This window comes from Talpa occidentalis, unplaced genomic scaffold (assembly GCF_014898055.3).
Source record: "Talpa occidentalis isolate TD23 unplaced genomic scaffold, MPIMG_talOcc4v2.1, whole genome shotgun sequence".
Lineage (NCBI taxonomy): Eukaryota > Metazoa > Chordata > Mammalia > Eulipotyphla > Talpidae > Talpa > Talpa occidentalis.
The window spans coordinates 69,303,929-69,323,629 of NW_026555331.1; positions in this window are offsets into that span (position 1 = coordinate 69,303,929).

The following is a 19,701-nucleotide window of genomic DNA, read 5'->3' on the forward strand; positions in this document are numbered from 1 at the left end:
ATTTATAGGGCCTCCCCGGTGGCGCAGCGGTTGAGCGCAAGGTTGCGAAGCTGCCCACAGCCTCTGCAGCCCCGGTTTGATCCCCGGCTGCTCCCCGACCACCAGAGGAGGGTCCCACATGGCGCGCAGACCTCTCCTGCTGCCCGCTGCTCCCCTCAGCAGTGTACTTCGGTCCTTCTGCCTGCTCTGCTCCCGGCTCTGGCTCTGGTGAATTTGCTCACCCTCCCTCGCTTGTGACTGTACCCAGTGCTTGTATAAATAAATAAATCTTAAAAAAAATACAATAAAATCCATTTATAGTAATTTTGGACTTTTTAAAATTTTCTTTGAAATATTCTCATATTTTTTTTTTCTATCCTTATTTTACTCTTTGTTTAGCCACTGTTTTTCTTTTGACGAGCATGGTTGCAACTGTTAATTAAACTCCTCCTTAGGCAGATTATTCTGCTGCATTGAGATTTCCCAGGGTTGTTTTATTCCCCTCACAATGAATGGTATGCTCCTGTCTCTTCATTTTTTTTTTTTTTTGAGTTGATATAAGTATTCTTGATGGATATGCCTTGTATTACCTTGACAGTTCTCAGGATGTGATCCTAGTTTATTTACCAGGCATCCATATGTCTATTGCATCACAGACCCTCTGCACCTCACAGATGACTGAAGCACAGGTGTGTAGGAAATAGGAGTGGACAATGTATGGTGGGATGGGGGAGAACATAGTTTTCTCAGAATTTCTCAGACTGTTTTTAACAGTGACCTTCTAGCACAGGTGGCCTAGTAGATAACATGAAGCCATGAGATGTAATTTGCATGCGTGGAAAGCAGTGGAAAATGTGACCTTGATAATTCATATGCAAGAAACCTACTTCTGTAAACTAGGCCTAAACTTGGCCCTGTGCCAGCTTTGTCTATCAATTATATAAAAGCTAATAGGGCCCCTCCAGTTGGGGCTCTCATTGGCCTTTCATGGACCACTTATGGACTTGGGGGCACTGTTGTGGCCAGGGCCCCAGGGAGCTGCCACAGCTAAACGCTGTTGCTACTGCACCTATGTATTTCACCACTTCATAATCAAGACTTGTCCCTGCTTCCCTTATCTAGGCTTCCTGACCTGTTTTCTGCTGCCATTGAGAACTGGGCAAGCTTGTAGCCTGAGTCCCCACCCATGGCAAGGAAGATGGGATGGTGTGCAGACCAGTAGGAGACCTGACAGGCAAGCAGCTACCAGGAGGTTACTACTAACAATTATCAATATTTCAAGCCTCTTAATATGCTGTGGGTGTCTAAGTTGGATGTCTGATGTGATATACTCTCTTTTAAGTCAATTCCTCAGTTAAAACATCCTGAATAATCCTGTACTAGCTTGAGTCTCTCAGCTGTGGTTCATGTCTGGTAAATGAGTTTCACAATTAGTCCATAGATGTAGCACCAACTGGGAGATATGATTGGGAAAGCTCATGAACTGTTTTGTTTTCCTTTCCCAGTATAGACTCTTGCTCTGGAAAACTTCTTAAGGTCCAGGTGCTTTGAACTCTGCTTAATGATATGCTGTTTAGCTATCTCAGTTTTGGCCCTGGGTAGGGAAGAGGCAGGTGGCTTTTCACAGCACAGTTGCATGTTATAGTGAAAGACCACTTCTGTCCAGACACAGGTGAGCCAATCTAGCTCTCCTTTCCAGTTCAGGCTCCAGCTACACACATTCATCCAGATACCTGAAGCGCAAGCCAACAATCACCCACCAACACTGTAGGCACTATATCAAGACTGTAGGCAGCCACACAGGCTGCCTAGTATTCTAAAGTTCCCTTGTTTAGGGCCTCCCCAGTGGTACAGGGGTTAAAGTCTCAGCACTATCAACTATTACCAGCCAGTGCTGCATGTGAGTTTGATCCCCAGCCAGGGAGCTAACCCACATGGCGCAGCAGACCCCTCCAGTCTTGCCCACTTCTCCCCTCAGCAGTGTATTCCCCGCTCTGTCTCTGATGAATTCTCTCATACTCAGCACCTCTAGCCTATACCCCAGTTCTTGTATGCATAAATACATCTTTAAAATTAATATTTACTTTTATTTATTTATCCATACACCCTGGTATCTAAGACAGAGATGATGGAGGTGGGTGAGAGAATCCACCAGAAACAGAGTGGGGAAACAGAACAGGCAGATCTACTGAAATACACTGCTAAGGAGAACAGTGGGAGAGACAGGAGAGGTCTGCTTTGCCATGTGGGTCAGCTCCCTGGCTGGACAAGGATCAAACTCATGCTGCAGTGGCTGGCAATAGCTTGATAGGGCTATGTCTTTAACCCCTGTGCCTTTTTGCTATCCAGCAGCATAGTGTCTACATTTTCAGGTGCTGACCTGTTCTGGTATTCTACCGTAGGTCTTGGCACCAATGTTCCTACAGGTTTTTGGAGATGACCCCTCCTTCCTGCATACTTACTCTATGTGTCCCCTTCTTTTGTGTAGTCGCTAGGTTCTAAAGTCCCTGCTGTGGCATGAGTCAGTCAACAATATCAGAAAGGCCTTATTGCACCTGTCACTCCTTCTCTTGGATTGCACTGCCCCTGTAGTGCTCAAAACACAAACTGCAGTTTTTTCCACCTCTGCCATGCAATAAACTGTCATTAAGGGATCGTGGTCTTTATTTTCATATAATTTGGTAGCAAACATGTGGATGAACTGAGCCTTGTGCCTTCACATTCTGCTATCTTGCATGAATCCAAGTGCCACTCTTTGCAGTGCTGTTGGATGGACTATTGTAGGACAAATGAAGTATATGTGGCTTTTTCATGTCCTCCCACTACTAGCTTCTATGGCCAGCAGGTACTTTTTTGCACTTCTCCTAGGCTGCAAGGATACCTGGGGCTTAGAGGCATGGGAGACCTGTGCTGAGAAGCGAGGGATAAAAGGGTGGCACCACACTGAGGCAGGAATATGAGAGGGCATGAGACTGAGAGGGAGAATGTCAGAGCTGCTGAGAAAGCTTGTCTGTCCTCTGATTCAGCATTAAAGGCATTTAAAGATCTAATGAGGGCTCCAAAATTCTCATCAGCTCTGAGAGAACTGACAACTACCTCGCCTGGGATGGTTGCACAAATATGCATCTTCCTGTGTCTGGTAAATTTCCTTGGCTAAGAAGGCTAGAGGTAGTGTTTAGAAACAAATGGGGCTATAACTTATTTCCCTTGCCTGGTCACAATATGAGAAGCATATCCAAGACTATAAATGCCATTTTATTTGTGGTCTTGACTCAAGCTTATCCATGCCCCAAATTCCTTGACTGAACAAGGCGATTTATTTTATGCTGACGATCAGCATATCTGTCTGATCATCTCCTGATTTAAGTGTGGCTGGGTAATTTCAGTTTCCAGGTGTTCTCACTAGCCCGGTCAGATGGAACTGGGAAGCACGCTCTGCAGAAGGTGGGCTATCTTTTCAGAATCCAAGTGCCACTCCCACTTGTCTGGGAATGGGCAGGCACAGTTCCAGGAAAAACTACTTGGTTGCAGAATTCTGCACCCTGTTGTGTTCCCTGGTAAGAGTGTACCACCAACTTGATTCTGCAGATGAGCAAAATCTGGTTGGGCATTCTTGGGTTCTGTGGGTAGGAACTCTGCTAAGATATGAATCCTCATTGAATCCCCTTTGCCCTTCTTGATCACCAGCACATTCCAGTGGTTGAACTGGCAGTTTCTCCTGTGGTTCCCAGGGGTGTAACCAGAGTAGGGACTCCCAAGAAACAACCCACAATGCTGAAGGTGCTGGATGTCACTGGCTTTCTTTTCCCACTTTGTGAACTCTGGGCTCAGAGGAGAACTTTTAGCATGATGTGTTGGCCTAGAAAGGAAAAATGTGGTTAACGTGCAACTACTTACCTTTCTAGTATATTCTGTCTTGGTATCTGTAGTACAGGGGTTGCTTCGGTCTTACCTCCATGTTCTAGGATTCTCTCATATCTTGTCCATGATGAGTTCATCGTTATGTGAGGAGGAGTGGTGAAGTCAGGCACAACCTATGTGGTCATCTTGGTGATATTACCTAGCATGTGCAAACCTTGAATAGCTTTAGCAATGACCTGAGTGACCAGGAACATATGGGTTTCTTTATTGTCTTTCCTCAGTGCCTCCCATTTCTAGGAAGTGCTCAGTGCATATAAGCCGATATATTAATTCACTTACCCTTCCTCATTTCTTAGGTCTAGTATTCATCATCTGTGTGATTTCTACATATGTACACACTTTTAATTGATCATGGTAACCATATTTGTCATCACTCACTTTATTTTTTTGCACATATAGACCAGAGCCAGGGTAAGAAATGCCGGTTACTCATCTTCATAAATGCTCATAGCTGAGATATTACTGAGTTAATCACACCTGACCTGAGGTGTTCTCAATGCAGGGCTCCTGGAGAGGATTGGTACCCTCACCCTGACCTCCTAACTTTTTCTGCCAGTACAACTAATGAGACATGAGAAGAGAAAGTCTCGGGATTATTTTAGTGGAATAAGATATCAGATGCTACAGTGGTCCCCATATCAGCAAGTCCAGAAGTAATGGAATTACTTGCATCAGACCTAAGTTTCTGACATTGAGCCTTTGAACAACCCTGGAATTGCCTAGCATGGATTCATTTTTATGGAAGAAATAAACCCTGATAGTGTTGACCTTTTTATCCAGGTGTTTAGCAAAAAGCAATATGATATTCAACACAACTTTGCAGAGAACTAATTACATTTCAGTAGTGTGATATTTTTTGTTCATTTTTGGGGTGTATTTTTACTATCTGATAGACAATCATAAGCCCCCTATTCTTGTATGCCCATAATTTTGTTTGTTGAATGAATAGATCCACAAAATTCTTATCCTGGGTATTTCCTTATTCTAATTCATTATGGCAAATCAAGTTGTTCTTTCTATAACACTTATCTCAAGACTTAAGTTCTCCTTAGAGCATCATGTCTAGCCTGCCCTGAATAAACATGATGTTCATTCACATATCCCCAGAACATTTTAAAGCATATATATCTTTTGCATGAAGTTTGGAGTCACTAAGGTTTTTTAGGCGAGCTAGATTGAAAGCACAGAATAGGAAAGAAGAATAAGAGTAGGGGAGAAGTATGGGGGCCAATTGAATAGGACATAAATTTTGCATTTGCTCCTCCAACACTGGGATATAAGCTCCACAGGGACAATGGTTCTATTTATCTTGCTCTGCTGCCATGTCTAAAGAATACCTTGTGCATAATTCTTAATCAGTAAATATTTACTAAAACATACTTTGAGGGAAAAAATGGATAGGTAATGAGTTAGAAATTAAGTAGATTGAAGAATGTGGAGATTTGTGATAATGATGAAGGTAGTAGAAAAAGGCAACTCTATGATACTTAAAAATATGTTTGAAACATGATACTATTTTTTTAATTGATTTCAGAATAGTTTTTCTCAGAAATGAGAACTTTGAGCACAATAGTGGAGACAAAACATTTTTGTTTATTTTTTTATTATATTTTAAAAGGATAGGTTTACTAGGAAAAGGAGAAAAAGAGATGCACCTGCACAGTCATAGCCTGGCAGAAGAGCTGCTAAAAATTATTTTCTGGAAATTTGGAAATTGAAGCAACTTTAGGATCTTGATTATAGTTTCCATTTTCAGAGCCCAGAGTGGTTAAAGAAATAAATATTTGAAAGGAACTTAAAATGTTAAGGTGACCAAAAAGCCCTAGAAATATTGAACTTATCTCAAATAGGACAAATGAGCTATGACAACTAAATGTAATGTGTAACCGTAGATTGGGACTGGACTGGAAGATCATTAAAACATAAATTTTGAAACTTAGATAAGGTCTGTACATAATACTTCATCAATATTAATTTCTTGGTTTAGTTTTCATACTTTACTTGAATAAGTTTTTAACATTGCAAAACTCTCAGGGTTTAAGAAAAAAATAACTGTTTTTGTATGTGAACAAATTAACTATTTTGCATATGAAATTACTTCAAAATAATGAGACAATGGAAAAGTATCAGATTCTTGCAGAGATAAAAATGATTTTAAAAAGTTATCTCTTAAAGCTAATATATATTAAAAATCATATTAAGGGCAAATGGATACTATTTCCATTAGGATAAGGTGTGTTCATATGACAACATGAAATTTACTATTTGACAGCTGGAACATTTCAAAGTATCTTCTGTGGCATGATGGTACATTCATTTTTATGCTGTGTGACATCATGAAATTATGAACTAAGTCACTGGCATATTCTTATGTTCTAAAAAGAATGGAGGACAGGATTTCTATGTAGATTATTTAAAAAAAAAAACTCAGAAATTAGAGGTGGGGGGAATTTTAAATAGTGAAATTAACAAAGAAGAAAAGTCAGTTCAATGGTTCCGATTGAGCTGGTTACCATAATGGAAAAATAGACTTCAGTAGCGCTGAGGATCCTCTGAGGAATGAATGACTAGTTGGTGTGCACATAGAAAAGATTTTCCTATCACATCTGTTTCCCATCATTCAGTTTGGCCAAAGACTTTACCTTTACCTTTTACCAGATTTCTACATGTACTTACAGGGATCAGCAGACAATTCTAGTTGCCTTTTGTGGCGGCAAATAAATAAAAATCTGAAATAGTTCAACTTTTGTGTATATATCTATGTTCTCAAACTATACTTATGTTTTTCTGGAGACTGCAGAAATGGCCAAATAGGCCAAACAGACCTTGGATTGAGAGGATGGAGTCAGACTGGATGCCCTGCATGCTCCAACCTTTGCAGTTTTTCATCCACTTGTGTTCTTCCCAAAGGAAAACAGGAATATCATAATTTCTGCAGTAGATCACAATCTCTACAAAAGGTTCAAAGCATATGGATCGGTTATACTTGGCGGGTCTATAAATTGTTTAGCAGTTTTGAAGCTGCCATTTATATTTATAATCTTCAGTATCAACCATCCATTTTATAATTTTTGCCTTGACACACAGGTGAATATTTGCAGGGATTGGAGCCTGTGGTGGCAGGACAGGGACAGAGCTGGTTCTATGATCAGAGCAGACTGGGTTAAGGAGTGTCCTGGAGCCCTGGGTGGCTTTCTCAGGCTTTCATTGAGCTTTTACATGTAATGCAGCAGCCAGGTACACAGCAGACAGGGGTGCAGGCCTGTAGGATAGGGGAAGGAGGCTGGGAGGCCTCCAAGCCCCAGCAAGTCTTCACTCTGGCCTTGTCTGGCTTGCTTTCTGTCCTGCTTCTCTCCTATCTCTCTTGGGAATATCTCAATACTACTGCCTTGGCACAGAGAAATAAACAACACAACATAACAATGTAACAAAATGCAGGTGCCCCATCAAGTAGGGCAGTCCTAATGGTGGGAGGGCAGAAAAACCTGAAAACCATTTACCCTACAGAGTCCTTAGTTGCTTTATTAGGCCAGAACTGGAACAACCTCCAATTTAGTTATTACCAGACACAAACACCAAGAGGTAAATCTGTGAATATGAATTCCATATATAATATGGAATATATATACACATATATGTATCTATACATATATATATATTTCTCATTTAGATTCTCACAATAAATGTTATATTCCTAACAAATGTTATTCATTAATTAAAGGTCAACTAGCAAGAAAGCTCTAAAATTTTGGGGGGTTGGGGAAGGTTGCAGTTTTGATTTCACTGAAACCCTTACTGTGTTCATGTGGGGAAGTTATCACTACTACTTCCACTACCCCCACAGACACATTCTGGATACAAAACTTCTAATCCAATATATTCATGAACATAAAGTAAAAATTTCTCTAGCATGTTATTGGGGTAATGGCAAGAATAGTTGGTTGTATTCTAAGCTTTGGTGCAAAAATTGAAACAGTTTCCTTATTATACATGCCATAGAATATTTAGTTGCTAATTCAATACATATACTACGTCCTGAGGGTGTAGAGAACTGGCTAGGGAGTTGGCTTGCAAGAGCTGGCTGCAAGCTGGCTGACCAGGGCTGGTTGTAAGATAGAAGACTGAGGCTGGGTGCTAGAGGGAGTAGAAAGCTGACATACAAAGGCTTTTGGCCACTGAGCTAGCAGGCAGAGGCTGGTAACCACAAGAGCACGCAGTTACTGACAGTGTCTTTACACTTCTGGGTGGGCAGTGGGGCAATGAGGTGAAGGAGTGGTGGAAAAGCATCCAAAACGGGAAAATCCCCATAAGAGATTATATTTTTTTTATTATTTTTTAGATTTATTTATTTATACAAGCACTGGGTACAGTCAGAAGTGCAGGAGGGTGAGAGAATTCACAAGAGCGGGGAGCAGAACAGGTAGAAGGACCGAGGTACACTGCTCAGGGGAGTAGCAGGCATGGCAGAAGAGGTCTGCGCACCATGTGGGACCCTCGTCAGCTGCCCAGGATTGAACTGGTGCTGCAGAGGCTGCAGACAGCTTTGCAACCCAGCGCTCGACCGCTGCTCCACCAGGGAGTCCCACCATAAGAGATTATAAAGGTAAACCTACCCCTAACATTAAAGGACTCCTCCCTTGGATGCCCTCCTACTCTCAGGAGTGTCTTGCAGTAAACCTGAGTTTGCTAATCTTCCATCCAGTGTGTCAGTGATAATTCCTCAATTGCTTGGACACAAGAACCCACCCAACTGGCAACAGTCCTACAAGAAGGCACCCAAAAATCAAGCTGATATTTTATCTGAGCATTTAATAGGTTATCCCATCAGTATGTAAGGAAAATGAGTTAAAATTAGACTCTTTTTTCATCTTCCACACAACAGACAGCCCATACCTTGAAATGCTGCTCTATACCATCTCTTAGCCTTGCAAACAACAGATGGGTCTTGCATTTGCAACAATGTATCAGCTGTGTGGATATGGTAATTTAACAGTGTAAAGGGGGCTAGACAATGAAGTTGCTGTCCTGCCTCTCTCTTCTGGAGTCTCTCTTGCTCTGTCTGCCTGCCTGTGTGTATGGTCTGCTTTTTCGGTATTAAATGACTGTAAAATCCCCTGAAGGCTCCAAATTATCTTTTCATTTGGGAGAACTGACCATAAATAGACCCAGCCTGGGATGGTTGCATAGCACTATCATACTCTGTTTCCAAGTAATGCCACACATGAGTAGAACATTGAACTTCTTGGTTAAATACACATTGTCATATTTTGTAATATAAAGAGACATAGGTTTAAGGTAATCTTATTCAGAATCCCATGTAAATCATTGATAGTGTTGTAGTTATTTTGAACAGAGATGGCAAACCCATTTCCAGAGTACTTAACTTTATGAAGGACAGATTGCTGCCACCATCAGGAGAGAAGGTATCAAATAAAATCAGTGTGTCACCAAATTGATTATTCTTTCCTTGAGAATAGTGCTCTATTGGGGACTGTCCCGACCCGCGGGATTCGTAGGCACGAAAAGAGAAGGGCTGAGGATTGAAATGAGGGGCTTGAGACAACTTGACGCTAGCGTTTACTTCTTTATTTTTACTTTACCTTTCTTTTACTTTTCCCTGTCTTTCTACCTTCCCTGACCTTCTCTCTGCTCCTCTCACGGTAACCTCTCTTGCAATAACCTCTCTCGCAATGGCCTCTCGACCTTCTCGTGGTTCTCTTCTTATATCCTGGTAGCTCCTCCCATCGTACCTCCCAGTCGCATTTGATTAATAGGAAACACCTGTGGTTTCTCAGCAGGCAAAACGGTAAAGGGAAAACTAATTAATGGCATGTGTGTTGCGCAACACGGCGCATGCTCCAGGCGGCTCCGGACAGGGGACTCAGTTTTGGTTTCTGATGTTGCTAGGTTGGTTACCGGCAATTGGCAGATTTTAGATTGCCTTAGCTAGATGGAGTCCATACTTTTAAGCCAATGAAAGAGTCCATTCTGGCACCATGGCATCTGTATTGGAAGGCCCATTGTACTTAGAATAACTAGATAGAAAAGCTATCCTAATTATTCACAGGATAGATAACACTGCCTAATCATTGATGCTTTCTCTGCCTATTAATTTGAAAGATTGGGCAAAGTCAAATAATGTTGTTCCCCTGTACAGTTATTCGAAGTGGTTTCAGTTTCCTTTGGCAAGATTTTGAGCGTAATGTTTGTTGTATATATAGTTGACACTAGCACTACATGGGGTTGGGTCCCTCCTACCACATGCATTGGGAAATTTGTTTATAGCTTTGACTCCACAAAAACATTAAGAGTCTGTTAGAAGCCTTAATCATAAACATAATTAACACATATATTTTGTATATTATACATATTATATATTTTCATAAGAGAACTAAAATTAAGAAAATTATAAGGTGAGGAAATATATTTATCGTATTGTACAAATTTTTAGTTACAGTGAATTTACATCATTTATTTACAAAGAAATATGCATTTAACAGTTCAAACCCATGCTGTTCAAGAGTCAACTGAATATGAAGTGGCAAATAAGATCTTCCCCCAAAGGGAACTGCCCTTTTTATTGTAGGTCTTTGATTAGAGATTTGATTTAGATTTGTAAACTGGAAGAATTACATATTTAATTTTATGGATGAAATTAGTCTTCTCTTTTTTTAGTATTTATTTATTTATTTATTTATTTGTTTATTTATTTATTTATTTATTTATTTATTTATACAAGAACTGGGGTACAGGCCAGATTCGCAGAAGGGTGAGAGGATTCACCATAGACAGAGAAGGGAACAGAACAGGCAGACTGACGAAATACACTGCTGAGGGGAGCAGTGGGAGAGACAGGAGAGGTCTGCGTGCCATGTGGGACCCTCGCCGGCCAGCTGGGATGGAACCGGCGCTGCAGAGGCTGTGGACAGCTTCACAGCGTGGTGCTCAACTGCCTGTGCCACCAGGTGGAAGCTATTATTTTTATCCAGTTAAGTCAAATTTTCTTAACCACATGTCTCTTTGTAACACTTGTAATTGGACTTATATCCATCTTACATTTTTTTAAAAGATTTATTTATTTATGCATACAAGAACTAAGGTACAGGCCAGAGGTGTGGGGGGTGAGAAGATTCACCAGAGACAGAGGGGGGAACAGAACAGGCAAAATGACTGAAATACACTGCTGAGGGGAGTAGCAGGCGAGTCAGGAGAGGCCTGCTGTGCCATGTGGGTAGCTTCCTGGCCGGGGATTGAACTTGTGTTGCAGTGGCTGCTGATAGCTTTGTAGTTTGTGTCTTAGCCTCCTGCACCACCAGGGAGGCCCAAAATATGGTTTTATTTTTTAGTGTATTTGTGTATCTCATCTTAGATATGTGTAGATGTGTCTCCTGACACTTATGCCAGAATGATGGCAATCTTGGTTCCCTTGAACAATAAAAGGAAACAGTTTAAGGAGAAGAATGTAGTTTAGTTTGTTGACAAATTGTGGAGGGCAGCAGATTCATGTCTGAAAGACTTCCATCTTGTTTTTTGGCAGTGCTGGGGTATTTATCCAGAGTTACAGGGGTGTAAGGAACGGGGAGAGGAACAGGCAAGGGTCAGCATCTCATCCTTATGGTGCAAGAGTCTGGAGATTTTAGGGGAGATTTGGGTTGGTGCCAACTTGCTTTCATTATCACCTGGTAGGACAGAGAGACCAATGCTTATTTGGTGGGGACAGAGAGAGAAATGAGAGAGAGAGAGAGAGAGAGAGAGAGAGAGAGAGAGAGAGAGAGAGAGAGAGAGAGAGAAAGAGAGAGAGAGAGAGATGAGAGAGAGAGAGAGAGAGAGAGAGAGAGAGAGAGAGAGAGAGAGAGGAGAGAGAGAAATGAGAGAAATGAGAGAGAAAGAGAGAACAGTGCTTCATTGTTGTATCATTTCCCCCCTGGCAGATGTGGCCTTCCATTTCTATGGGAGAAAGGATGTTGTACTGTCTGTATACTTGCTGTTGAACTGTGTCATTGGGGGTTTTTGTTATGGAAGGGTATTTTGGTGATGCAGCAGCCCTTCATTGCTGTATCACTTAAATTTAATAAACTGGTTTTGACCTTGTGGACACTCTGTGTATATGTTCAATTAATTTCTAGTCATTAGTTCAGGGGTTTGATTTTGTGGACATTGTTCTGTGTGAGAGTAAGCAGTTTTTATATTTTTTCTCTCTACATACTCAAAAGGTGACATTTGAAATCATGTGGCTTGGTCAAGAGAGCATTTCAAGCCTTGCATCAAAATAAATTCACTTTTCCAAGACCCGTCTTTGAGATCACGTGGCAGATTGCTTTGGAACTCAAAAGTCTGATATTTTTGGTTCATGTAGGTCTTCTAAGATTTTGCTTTTCAGTTTAAATGCTAGCCTTTATGAAGTATATGTTAAGTTCTGTAACTTTGGACTTTAATTTGTGATTTCTGCTGGCTTATAGGCCTAATTAACAATTCTGGTAGAGGCCAACAATGGTTCTTTGATTATTTGCATTAGAAAAATTCATGCTTGGAGCCTGAGAGAAAGTAAGGTAGATAAAGACTGTGACTGATGTTATGATTGTAGCCTTAATGGATTTTTGGAGTATTTGAGTTTTGTAAGGTCTGGATCAGAAAAATGAGAAAACTTTTATCTGAGAGGGTGAACTCCTTTTATTTGAAAGTTAGCTCCTGGGGATTTTTGTTTGTACCATTCTTGGGTGGGATGGCGGGGGCACATTTGCCATTGGAATTCTCAGACTTGCTTGACTGCTAGTGAATGTCAAGATTCTAAGGCCCTGGCTTCCTACTAAGAAAGGTCTGTTTAGGAAAGCACTCTTTGATTTGAAATGTACTTGCACGAGGAAATTATACCTCTGTTTTTGTTCTTCCCTAGTTTGAGGAACTTGATTTGTACTTTTAATTTGAATTTTGCTTTTTGTATCTTCTGCTGCTGGATATTCCAATATTGACTTCTAATGAACACTGGAAATCCTGAAATGATAAATAAGACCATGGATGCCCCTGGGGAATTGCTCTAACTGAGTAATTCTTTCCTTTTTTCCAAAGTCTAAGGTGATGGAAGCCTAGAGTAAAAAAAAATCAGGACGCAAGGTCTCATGAGGACAAAACCCAAAAATGGGGATGAGGAATTAGACCTTGGTAGGCAAATAGGGATAGGGCCCCAGGGATGACATAACAGGAGGAAAAAAAAATCAATAGCAGTGATATAAATTAAAATACCGTGTTGAAATAACTGCCGGTGTGTCCATATTCAGACACAGGTCCCAAAGTACCAATCAAGAAACAGTATGAAAACCACTGCTGTTCCCCTAGACCCAAATCATGAGCACTGCTATAAAAACCCTGATGTTGTTTTCATCCAGCAGCAACCCTTTTCGGACTCCTCCCAGGCAGAAGATGTTCTGCTTCTTATCTGTCCTTGCATAACTCTCCTGACTGGCAGGAGCTGGCCTGTTTCTTCAACCCCTGGGACTTTGCTCCCAGTACGTGGCCTGTTTCCTTAATAGTGTTCTTTTGCCTTGTTCACCATAGAATTGTCTGGTGATTCTTCTTTCCTCCAGCTCCCCTTTTGTTGCACATGTCACATGTCAGAGGTAGGGAGGATTAATGAATCTTAAACTAAATAATTTATGGAAAATTTCAGGAGGGTTCTGAGGAGAGGGGAGAGGGGGGGCGGGGGGGAGGGAGGGAGGTGGTTCAGAAAAGATTATCAGCCAGAGGTGGTGGCACAGAGGATTATCAATCACAGAAGACCAACTCAATCTGACCCAAAGGTGATAATTTCAACAATAATTCCATCTGAGAATACTATAAAATAACACCTCTTGTTCTGGCAAAACACAGCACTCATGCATACCTGTGCCTCTGCAGGTGTTTCTTTTCTTAAGACTGCACCTTTCAAAAATGCAATTCATGTCTTTTAATAATACCTGTTTGTGTATATATGGGCCGCTCTTTCCTTTTTCTCTTTTCCTTAATAAATTTGCCATGTGATGATGAAGGGGGATGTCTGCTGAATTCTTTCTCAAAGGGGCCCAAGAACCCTCCCAGCAAACCCCATCATTTGAACCCCAATATAAGGTATGTAGGATGACACCTGGAGCCACATGTCCTTATGTTCCAGTTTTAGGAATTCTTTTGACTTGATAGGGGTGGGTACTCAGTTTTAATTTTTACTTTTTTAAAAAATTGATTTTTCACAATTTTGATTTTTGTGAGTTTTTTTGTTTTAAGTCTGTGGCCTCTCTTCCACCTAGGGCCATTGCACCTGTGTGCACATGGCCAGTCTGTGCACTTTCTGTGTGTGTGTGTGTGTGTGTGTGTGTGTGTGAGAAAGAATTGGATAAGGCACTCCTAGCATAACTGCCTGAAGACAAGTGCCGGGGACGCCTAGGTAACCATTGACAGACTGTGTGGTCAAAGTCTGAGATGGTCTAGGAGTAGCTTGGAAAGTACACCAAGCATCTGTAAGGGGAGTACCCCCTACATATGTGGCCAACATGTCCCCTCACGTTCCCCATTAAAGCTGATTACCCTTTGTCTCCCCTGGATACTGCTCCCATAAAGTGGACTCTCCTTTGTTTCCCCGGACCCCATTTTCCTGCTATTGTCACATAATCAGTCATGCTTATTCACTTATTAAATAAATAGCAAGAGGGCTGTTCACTGGACAGCAGTGTCTTGCCTTGCAAACCTGCTCCACGATTCATCTCTCAGCTTGTCTCCGGGGGATGTGCAGGCGTGTACATGTATGGTTTAGGTGAACAGTTAGGTTACTTAAAAGTGAACAAAACTAGGCCTGCCCTGGTGGCGCAGCGGGTTGAGCGCAGCACTGGAAGCTGTCTGCAGTCTCTGCAGCACCAGTTCAATTTCTGGCTGGCCAAGGTGAGTCCCACATGGAGTCGCTGACCTCTCCTGTCTCGCCCATTGCTCCCCTCAGCAGTATATTTCAGTCATTCTGCTTGTTCTGCTACCTACTCTGTCTCTGGTAAAGCCTCTCACCCTCCCACCACTTTGGCCTATACCCCAGTGCTTGTATAAATAAATAAATCTTTAAAAAATAAAAGTGAGCAAAACTGCCTTTTAATCAGGCAAATGGTGAAGATTTGTACTCAAAAATCTAGGGTATGTCCTCATAAGTAAGTCAAGCAATAGCACTGTGTCCTTGCAAATATAAGTAAAACTGCAATGGTATTATTAGTGGACAGATTGAGGGGCACCCAAGATACCCAAAGTTGCATGCTTTAAATAGGTTCTGTCTTCCACCACATACAGACAAAATGTATTAGTATCTAAGACTTTTAGTAGAAAAGAACTTTAATAGAATTAGTGTCCATAGAATAGAGAGAGAAGGGAGAGAGGATAATAGTTTCTGTAGTGTAAATGGTTTTCAGGCTTTTCTGCCCTTCCACTCTTAGGATTACCCTGCCTGATGGGGCACCTGCAGTTGTTACATTGTTGCAAACCATCTTGTTTACCTCTGTGGGCCATGGGAAGAGTATGGGGATAGTCACCAAGAAGCAGCAGCAGAAGAAGCAGGAAAGAAGCAGAAGAGGCAGGAGAGAAAAGTGGAGAAAGAAGGCCAGAGAAGCCCAGAGTGAAGAGCTGCTGGGGGCTTGACGGCCTACTGGCCTCCTGGCCCCTGGCATTCCTGCCTGACATGTACCTGGTTGCTGCAATGCATGTAAAGCTCAATAAAAAAGCCTGAGAAAGCCACCAAAGCCTCCAAGACTCTCCTTTACCTGTTTGCTGGATCAGAATACCTGCCCTGTGCCTATCCTGCCACTACAGCTCCCCAGTGAGACACCCAAAGTTACCCATTCCCCAATGGGTAAATGCCCAGACATACAGGGTTGGCCCTAAGTGGGGCTACTGAGGTCTGAAAACTTGCCACAAGTCTAAGGCATCTTCTGCTCAGAACCACAGCAAAGGGTCTGAAGGAGACAGGCAAATCTGGAAGGAAAGGCGCAAAATCAAAGTGCAATTCAATATAAAGGCTGCTACTGTCAACCTCACCATGGGTCTCTCACCCATTTCTCCTTTACGCATCCCTTCCATGTCCCCCAAGTCCCTGGTTCAAATCCAAGGCTGAGAAGAATGTGTGGCTTCTTCTGCAAAATCTTTCTGCTCCACATGCCTCCTCCAAATAGTCTCTCTCCCAAGTCATTTTAACCTTCTTACTACTCAGTTCCAACCTTCCTTAGGTGGGACAGGGAATATGGGACCAGCCCTTTTTAGATTACACTGTTAGAAGTAAATTATTGCACATGGCTTAAACGAAAACTAAGGAAGTTGTCTGAGTCTATATCGTGTGTGGTTGTCTTCTCTTTTTATGTCTAATTAGTTTGATGTCTAAGAATAAAAATTTGGTAGGCATTGCCTATAGAAATTTGCCTATAGAAATGAGCTCAGACACTAATTTGACAGCTAAAATGTTAATTTCAGATATGTATTGACTATTATTATATTGAATATTATTTTATAAAGTTATCTTGAATATTTTTTATTTTCTATCTGGATTATTGATGTTGGGTACATGAAATATTTAATGTCAGATAAAATGAGGCTGGAGGTGCAGGGGTGAGATAATTCAGCAGAGACAGGGTAGAGAACAGAAAATTTAGATTTATTGAAATATACTGCTAAGAGGAGCATCAGGTGAGGTGGAAGAAGTCTGTGCCCAAAGGGGGATTTGAGGCTCTCCTTTTCACTCTGTTTTCCTGGACTTTCTGACATGGGCTGCCAGTTTGCAACAGTTATCTGTTGGGATATCTAGTTTCTGGTGGCGGCCGTTGACACAGGACATGACCTAGCCTCTTCTGCATTCCTAGAGCTGGGCTGATTTTTTTGGTCATGGTGGTAGTTTTTATGACCTTGTACCCAAGGCAGCCTTATCAATTCTGATATCTATTCAAGCCTCCTAAACCTGCCTGCTGAACCAAGAGTGAGGGCTTAGTTTTCAACCTTATTAAATTGTACCCTGACAGGAGTTTTTATTTTAAAAGTTAAAATTTTGGTTTAAAATTGTCTGGTTTTCTTTTGTTGTGTTTTTGTATTGTTAATATTTCCCCCATGTCTTATTTGGTTCCCCTATATTCCTCCTATAAGTGAAACCGTCCAATATTTTTCTTTTTAATTGGACTTATTTCACTAAGCATAATTCCTTCTAGCTCCACCCATATTGCTGTGAATGGCATTAGTTTATCCTTTTTGATTGCTGAATAGTATTCCTGCAGGGGAGGAGGAGGGAGAGGGATCAGTGGGAAGGAGGGAGGAGCACAGGAGACTGTGGTGATGGTGTACGGGTGTATTGGTGAAGGGAAGTCTATGGGGACTACCTGGGAGGGGGTGGGGGATTAAATTTTGTCTGTCAGCATTGTACCGGTGAGCTAGCCAGAGTTTTTATTGTAATTAAATGTTTTTTCCTAATACTTGTGAAAAAATATCCCAGAAGTGTTAATTAGAAAAGTCTTTTGATTGATCAGAGGGATTATTATGAAACCTCAGCAGAGTAAGATACTGTATTCAATTTCCTACTTCCCTCATGGTAAAGACATTAGATGAATTCCACCTAGTTGATGTTTATCAGATAAACTGGAATTAATGGAAGCATTTTTAATTTGGAAAATGTTTAGCTTGGAATATATGCAGATGTTAACATTAGTGTTTTAAAATTAATATGAAATTTTTTAAGTGTCTAATATGTTCTGATACAATATTGTTTGCCAATTTTGATTATTCTAAAATATTACAAATTATAATATTGAATAATTTTCATTGCCCATTATGTTGACACCAGATTTTAATTTTGGTTATTTCAAAGTTTTGATGTTTGAGAATATTTTTCTGGAGAAGTTAATGGGAGAAACACCATGGTTCATACAAATTAACAAAGCTCATATTTTTCTACCAGGATTGAATGGACTGTTGAAGAGGAACATACTTTGGATCACCTTTGTTTTAAATGACACTTTGCTGGTTTGTTTTGACTTGAGAAAAAAATAATTGTTAGCTGACCACTTTCTGCAGCTATTTAAATTTGCATTTTCGTAGCAGAACTAATTTGTGTTTGCATTTGTTCTTTCCTTGATAATGTCATCATAAGGAAAAGTGGTAATACTTCTTTTTACTTTTGGGGATGTATCTATCTTTGCATAATTTCAATAGGGAATTTCGTTTATCTCTCCTCAAACTTGTAACAGGTGGCTGAAGCTGTAACTGGTAGCGGAAGCCAAAGACTGCTACAGGTGATGTCCCCTGGAGGGGGTTGCTGGTGAGGATAGATATCCCCAGGGGAAATGCTAACAAAGTAGTGCATTTTGGAGTGGAGACACTGATAAGAAATATAAGGGACTGCAGAAGCAGTCCCCAGGATTCAGTGTTCGGGATTCAGCTTTTGAGGGTCAGTGTTTTTGAATCTTCAGCAATTTGAGATCAGAGATTTCGCCCCCTACCTCGCCAATCTTCCAGAAGGCTGTATGGGTCTCTGAAGGACATGGTGACACCTCCAGCATCCAACCTTGGTGACAAAAAATTCAGAGACTTTGCAAGTAGCCGAATGACTGAAACTGTTCCTGTTTTTTCTGCTCTTACAGCCTGTCACGGAAGGAGAAGACCTGGAGCTGGGCACCTTGCTGAGCTACATGAGTGTGGACATTCATTGGGATTGTGCAGCTGCTGTTTTGAGCGAACCTTTTCTGGTGCTGTGCTGGGGCATCTCGGCAGCTCTGGAGAGCAATTCCTGTTGGGTCTTCCATTGTCTTTGTTAGTTGGAACCTGTCCTATAGTCTGAGTGTCATGTGCTTCAGGCCTCAGTGGTGGGAAGACGCCATCTTGAGTGTGTGACCTATTGTTTGGGAGAGGTGTTCCGGTTCTTAGTGGTGGGAAGATGCCATTTAGCTGCTTTTTGTTTAGAACTTGAAAACACTGGACACTGCTTTGGATGAGGTAAACGACCATTTTTGACTTCAATAACTCTTTGTTTTTCCCTAGTTTGTTAAGTAAATCCCATCTTTGTTCTCTGAACCTGAGTAGTCTTGTAATTGTGCATGTGGGTGAAGAACTCAGACAGTGACGGTAAACTATTTGGGCAGTGTCCTTGGACAGTTTTAGTGCCCCTTGCTGCCCTGTATCAAAACTAGAACTTTGTGGGGCCTCCCTGGTGGTGAAAGGGGTTAAGAACTCAACCTATGAAGCTATTCACAGCCACTGCAGCACAAGTTAGATTCCTGGACAGGGAGCAACCCATATGGCTCAGCAGACCTCTCCTGTCTCACCCACTGCTCACTCCTCCCCTCAGCAGTGTATTTCAGTAGATCTGCCTGTTCCACTCCCCACTCTGTCTCTGGCGAATCCTCTCACCCTCCCCCACCACACTTCTGGCCTGTAGCCTAGTTCCTATATGAATAAATAAAAATCTTAAAAAACAAAAACAAAAACACACACACACACACAAACGCAACTGGAACTTTGACTAAAAAATTTCAGGGAACTGAATTTGAGCTTAGCCAAGAAGAAAAGAACATTCTATTTGCCTATAGATTTCCAGAGACCTCCAATCAAGGTGGGGAAGCTTAAGTCCAATGGCAGGACTGGAAACCCTGGAGAAAAAAAGCCCTGGAATCTTGAGAAGAGGAAATCTTATTTGGAGTCTGTTAAGACCATGGCTTAATTCCTGAAGCCTGAGTGGACTGGATGTTGAAAGCTTGATCTAAGATACCTTATGGTGTGTTCCAACAAAGCGAACAAATTCTACTTGGTTATGAATTGGTTACTATATAA